This window comes from Pteropus alecto, unplaced genomic scaffold (assembly GCF_000325575.1).
Source record: "Pteropus alecto unplaced genomic scaffold, ASM32557v1 scaffold146, whole genome shotgun sequence".
NCBI classification, from domain to species: domain Eukaryota; kingdom Metazoa; phylum Chordata; class Mammalia; order Chiroptera; family Pteropodidae; genus Pteropus; species Pteropus alecto.
Window position 1 is genome coordinate 8,403,888 of NW_006442107.1, and position 7,449 is coordinate 8,411,336.

The following is a 7,449-nucleotide window of genomic DNA, read 5'->3' on the forward strand; positions in this document are numbered from 1 at the left end:
GACAGTGTGAGAATGAGAGAAAAACATGGCTGTACCCTGTCTCATGAGGCAGGTAATGACACTGTTACTTGCTTTAAACTTAAGGAGGCAATTCAGTTAATGTTAATTCAGGAAATAAATCAGTAAATAAGTAGGCAAATGAATAAATAATAAAAGATTAAGCTCACAATTTATAATCTGTTTTATAACAAGAACTGTTTTTTATTGGTCTATAATATAGAAGCCCTAGGCCTGGAATTTGCACCTGGGTTTAGATATTCTGGAAGACCCACCAGGAGGACCAGAAAGGTGAGAAATACTATTATTACTCACAAGGCAGGGAAGCTTCTGCAGTGGCTGGTTGGCTGGTCGAAGCTGCAGGACTAAAGCTGCTGACCAAGAACAAGAAGAGTGTTTTATGTACACAAGCAGAGGGAAGGGTAATCTCATTGGGGGAGCAGTTGCCTTCTCAGACGGAGAAGAGCAAGATGTGCTGCCTGGTTACAGGAGCAGATAACGCCCACGGGAGCAGCAGGAAACGTCCTTGGGTGTAGGTGCTGCTGAAAGCTCTTCATATGGCCTTCCTTGGCTGCTGGCCAGGCAGCTATCAGTCTTCTGAGGATGTGGAGGGGCTATGTTCTGAGTTAACCCTACAAAGTCTTTGCATTTCTAGTCTCTAGCACATTGTCAGGCAGAGTAGACATTAACAATTCTCATTGAACTAATATTGATTAGTTCATTACTGATATAGAATTAGTAGGAACACTCTAGAAACTATAGAGGTATAAAACAATAGATAATGTGATAGGGGTAAGAATGCACATATGACAACAATGTCATTTGTACTACAGTGAGAGCCAAAAGTATAAATTAGAATGAGGTTCAAAGAGGATAAATAAACATCTGTCCAAGGAATTTAAAAAGTCTTCATGAAGGGCCATGTTTGTGATGGCCAGAATGTTAATAGCTGGGAATAGAGAAAATGTCTAAGAAAAAAACAGACAGATGAGGAGGCCACAGAAGTAGGTAGGATGAGAATGGACATTAGTAAGTGGTTGAATTTCATTGGCTTAAAGATATATTTATAGAAATTAGAAGAGACAAGCTGATAAAAGAAACTTTGGGGTATAGTGAATGAGAACATACAACAATGAAACTATTAATAACAAAGTGAAATGAGATGAGAAAACCACATTTATAAAGTGAAGAGAAACTCCAACGAGATAAGAACATTTATATCTTTCTCATTTTCCAATTTGATATAATGAAAAATTATAGGTACAAATAAATGTTGAAAGAATAATATAATGAAGGACCATATGCTCACCATCTAGAACTAATAACCATTAATATTTTGCCAGATGTATCCTACCTATCTCTGCCTGCCTGTTTATCTATCTATCTATCATCTATCTATCTATCTATCTATCTATCTATCTATCTATCTATCTATCTATCTATCATCTATCTATCTATCTACCTGTAAGTCAGATGCAAGGGTTGTGATAATTAACATCTCAATACTTTAGCAAGCACCTCATGAAAATAAGAACATGTATAACTGTAATATCATCATTATATCAAAAATTACAATAACTTACTGCTATTATCTAATAACAATCCTTACTAGTTTTTTTGTTTTGTTTTTATGAGATCTTTTTAGTCTCTTAATCTAAAATATATTCCTGCCAACATTTTTTCCCTCTAAACTGACTTTCTGAGAAGACGAGGGTAATTGTATTCTAGAATGTCCTGTCATACCAGATTTTCATGATTATTTCCTCAAAGTATCTGTCTCCTTATTTTTTTTTATACTCTTGTAATTATTGTAAAATAAAATTAGGCCTAAAGACTTTATTAAGTTAGATTGAACATTTTCAGCAAGAATTCATCAGAGTGACACTTTGTATTATTGCATCATATCACGAGACACATAACATCAGTTTTTATTCCTATTAGTGATTCTAAATTTGCTCACTTGGTTAAGATGGTGAGTGCTACATCTATCCATAAAGGTATATGTGTTTCTTTTCTGATGAGCTATTTATATATAGGATAATGCTTTGACACCAAGTGAATAGCCTATTCCCTAATGGTTTAGGTGACTATTGATGATCTTTGCTTGAATTGATTATTGCATCATAGATTTTTAAATAATAATTTAAAAAATCTATTCCTAATTCTACATTTATTAACTAAGGTACTCCTGTATTAGACAGGCTTGCAACTAAAAAAGAACAAAACAAAATAAAATTTGTTTTCCTGTTTAATTGCCAATTTCTAAAATATAGTAAAACATGAAAAAAGTTACCAATAATGATAAATACGTTTTCCCTCAAACCCTGCCTCCTCCTTTTTTCTTTTTTGAGTAACACTATAGTCTCATGATTTTTTTTATGTCTTTACATTGTTACAGTCGATATATTTATTATTCTCAATTTAAAAAAAAGGTAAATGGGATCCTCTTTAAGATGGTTCTTTTTAAAAAATACTCTCATTATTTTTGAGCCCTTCCTTGAGTTTTAGCATACGATTCTCAGGCTCACTCTGGACCTTTCCTGCCCTATCAGGGCCACCACGTATAAGGGCACCATGTATGAGGCCAGGATTCGAGCTGAGTCTTTTTTTTTCCCTCAGTCTTTCTACTCTCCTTCCACTGTGCTTATTTTAGTATATTTATTCTGCTCATCAAAAACTCCAATTAGTACATCTTGATTCTTCTCAATATATCTGAATATTTTTCACATTTAGACATTTCCCTTTGGACAGTTTCAATGAAGTGTATTGCAGTATAGAAATGGTACAGTCATAGTATAGAAAGAAAACATATGAGCATAAGCTAGACTTCACAGGCCTGCATGACACCATTAAGTAGGAAGCAGCTACATTTAAATGAGCAAACTGTATGAATTGAAAATTATAGAGAGTTTAATTGTTCTTCTTATGTTATATTTGCTCAAAAAGAGTGGCTTTACAGACATCCCTTAATTAAGAGAATGCATTCTCCTCTCCAAAAGTAGTTTTAGGCAATTGTTCAGAGACAGGCTGCTTTAATTTTTTTTTTTTTTTTTATGATTTTAGTTAAAGTGAAGACTCACTCTATGTTAATTACCTAATTATCTCATTTAATTCTCTCAAAATAATCCTGCACATCTCATTAAAGAGTTTTGTTAAATGAGTAATATAAATGTGGCTTAAAAATGTTAAACATCCTGACTAATGCACAGAGCTAATAAGAATGGGAAGCCAAGATTAAATCTTAGCCTCTTTCATTTTTTAAAAGCCTGTACTCTTTAGAAACAACAAAACTTCTTCCAAAAAGAGAACACAATTTTAGTTTTCAAAAATAGAACTAGGTTACTTAAACTGAGGACATGCAAGTTTCATTGTTCCTTTCTTCGTGGAATCGTAGCCAAAGTACTGAATTAGTTATAGAATACAAAGTCTGTCCAGAAAAAGAACAACTTGGCTGGTGAAGGCACAAACAAACCATATCATGGAAGGAAAAAAGACCTAGAGGTGTTTATCTAGAAGGGGAGGAGATTTAAGTCCTAAATTATCTCCAAATCTTTGGAAAATTGTAGTATTTAAGGGGGATTTGTTTTATCCTGTGAGTTAATTAAACAAAGAAAAGTTATGGAAATTATTTCAGTATAAGAGAGTATTTTTCTCTTCCAGAAATGCTCCAGACACATATTCTATTCATGGCTTTAACAAACTTGTTCTGTCCCAGACATACTATGGTTAATACTGCCTTCTCACAGTATCAAACGTAAACCGTGAGAGAAGCTTTCTCCCTGACCAAAGGGTAGTTAAAATGTTCTTTTCAGCAAAAAATGGCTTTCATTGAGGCAGTTGCCTCCAAAACACGTGCAAAAAAGTGACACTGTTTCTCGATAAAAGTCAAAGTGAACTCAGGGATGATTATATCCTCTCATGACTTTGTTTTAATGTTTATTTCTGTATTAAAAGAAATGCTGTTCTTTTCTTGAACCCTTAAAGAAGACTGTGCAAGTCTAAACTTCAGTGACGTTTCCACTTAAAAATCCCCTGTAAGGGCAAATTTCTTATTAACGTAGAAAAACCATGATGAACACAAATAGAGATTACTGCAAATGACTTAAGCAACGTATTAACTCTGAAGTGATACTGAACCTCCTTATTTTGCCTGTTGATCTCAGACCCTCTTAGCCAAATTTGGGTTTTGCCACTCGACTTCCTGACTTCTTGACCACACCCATGTTGATCCCCAGTTTTCTCTGCTGACACCAAACCTCTGATGTCCCAGGCCAATACCTCAACACAGCTCTATTTCTTAGTCTAACTCTGTCAACTGTAGGACTTCCTTTATGAGCGAAGAGACTTCAGACTTGTGCATGAAATTAGATTAAGCGAATGAAACAAAATATTCTATTCCAATCGTTCTCAAATGTTAATGTGCATAAAAATCACGTGAGTGGAGAGAGAATGTACGAAAGCAGATTCCATGAACCCAACCTCCCCAAAATGGACTCAGTACATATAAGAAAGAGCACAGAAATCTGCATTTTTATCAAGCACTCCAGGTGATTTGGATGCAGGTGGCCCACACCAATTGCCGTATCATTAAAATTGGTAATATTATAATAACATCACTGCTTATCTCAAGGGTTTTTGTGAAGCTAATAAGAGATAATATTTGGGTGGATGACTATGATGTTATTATGATGACTATTATTAGAAATGCTGTTTACATGCTTTGTCCCATGCACATTGCTTATTTACTTTTTATTAGTCTAGGTTTCCCTCCACAGCTGGATGATGTCAAGAGATGTACATGATTGTGGAGATTCTGTACACCAAACTTCTTCAGTCATTAATTCATCCATCTACTTATTTGTTTATTCAGTTACTATTCTTGAGGCAGGCACAGCATTTACAGAGAAGCTACAGAAAAGATTCACCAGCTTCCAGGTGAAGTTGAGAGGATTTACAAAAGCAAACCTTTGATCTGGATCTTGAGTGTGAAGTGGAATTTTGGCAAATGATTAAATATTAGGCATAAGAATGGTTTGAACAAAAGGCATTTTAATAAAGATATTTTATTATGTCATGCTGCTAGATGGATTCGGAATTTGTGCAAGAAGCAGCAGAGGATCATTAGAAGCCTCTTTAATTGTGCACTTGAATGCGTATGTACACGTACACACACGCATTCTATGATGATTATGTTAGCCATGTGAAGAACTGAGTGGAATGTGGAGGTGAAGAGACAAATTAGAAGTGTATCGTAACAGTCTAGGTGAAAAGTGCAGGAACCGAAACTACAGCTCTGAGAGTGAAAAGAAATAAGATTCAAGAAACAAATTAAAATGAACATATTTTGTAAATGATAGTGCTAAATAGGGATTAGAATCCAGAGCTTCCTAGTGTCTAGTATACTTCATCGTGGCAACTGAGCCAAACACTAGGAAGATTAGATTAGCTGGGGAAGTTGGTAGCTAGTGAAAGTGAAAATAAGTGGCAGTTAGATTCTTGAGAGAAAGTACCATTTATCAAATTAGGGTAGTGCTGGGTCTATAGCTGAGATGGATTAGAGTCTGAGGTTTAAGCCCAGAAAAATCAATTTACCAAAGAAAACTTGAAAACAAAGAACCATGTACCTTGCATCTTTTGCCCCTAAATTGTATGCAACATTGCTGTATTTCTTCTGCTTACTTTTTCTATGCAGATTGGCATAAATCATTAGATTTAAAATAATGCTCTTTCACAGCTCCCTGTAGCAAGGAGTTTTAAAAAGTTTTTAAGATGGATAGAAACTGAACGAAACAAAATGAAGAAGAACTCAGTTGTTAAGGGCATCAAATTATTTTTTTAATTCCCCTCTTGTTGTTAACACTTGTTTTTGAAGTGTTAACTTGATTTAAATCATTTACATTCTGGACTTGGCCTATTGGTGAATATGTTCTTGTTTGTCCAGGGAAATGAGACTATTGGTTTTAAGATAACCATCTACAAGTCCCTACAGGTGTAAATACCGGAGGGAAATACTGAATTACTTGTGATACAGAAAGGTATAATTAACTCTAGGTAATGTGAGGATACTGAAAAAGGGTAAATTGAAAGGAATGACAGGGAACTGCTCCCTAAGGTTGAGACATATTAGAGCTCTGATTCAGAAACTTCCCAATGTGTAGTGAGAGCTCTGGCATTTTAGCTAGTTTATTCGCACTGGATAGAGTCTAAAAATATTTGTCAGAGAAAAATGATGCCCTGAAAAAGAAGGGGTCAAAAAAAAAAAGTTAAAATCCAATCATATTGTGATCCTCGGACTCATGAAAATTTTTTTCATTACTCTTCAGAAAGGGAGACAAGATTGAAGTGACCAAGGCTACACATATCATTACAATAGAGGGTCCAACAAATGGCCAGAAAATTGAATGGAGTAAAGCAATGTGTGTTGCCAAAGCCGGTGAAGGAATTTTGAAATTTGCGACTTTTCTCTACATCTCATTTTTTTGGAATATTTACCTTCAACTCTTCCTCTATCTTTTACACACACACACACACACACACACACACACACACACACCCCTCCCCACCCTTCCATACATATTTCTTTCTCTGAAACAGCACTGAAAGTTATTGTAAGCATAAGGAGGGGGGAAAATGGTGAAGCTATTTGCAAACAATGCATGGCAGTATAGAGAAGCTTGTTAATAATCAAGGGCAATTAACTATTTCGCAATAAAACCACACATGCCAATAGGTTAGTAATTGCACTTTTTTTTTTACCCTGTGGAAATCCAATTAGATGAATTTGCCAGCACTTGGCATTGCAATCTCGGTATCTATGGTAACTCCTGAGAAGGATAGAAAAGGACAGCCTTTCCATTGTTCTGTCCTCTATTTAAGGAGTTGTTGGAATGCGTATGTTTTAAGCTATAGGAACTATGTAAGTCACAGAATGTTTTTCTTAGCGTCAAATCATGTCCCTTAGGAATGAAGTGTCATGTTAAAAGCAAGCACTGCTGGAATTAGTGGTACCGAAGAGAGAGGTACTACAATGTACCTTGCCCTTGGACATGACCAGCCACAGCTGCAAAGATGCCACGATGCCCTGCTTTCTGACATACAGATGAATGAAACAAAGAGAAGGAGGGTGGGGGGTCAAACATCTCTCTCCAAACATTCAATGAATAGGCATAATTTCCACAGTGCTCTCAGTTGGATAATTTCCCTGTATTATAAAAGCTGATAGAAAGGGCTTCCATAAATCCAGTCACTTCTTTTCATTGTTATAAATAACAGTGTTATAAATAAAGTGAAACATGTTTCTGATGTCTTTGACGGTTCACTCTGATCAGTTTCCATTTGTACCAGGGTAGCAGCATCTGTTCTAAGGTGAAAGCAAGAGAGAACTTTGGAGATCTGATTTGGATTATGATGTTACTATTGCGTAAAAGGAGGACAGTTGGTTGTGTATAAGTT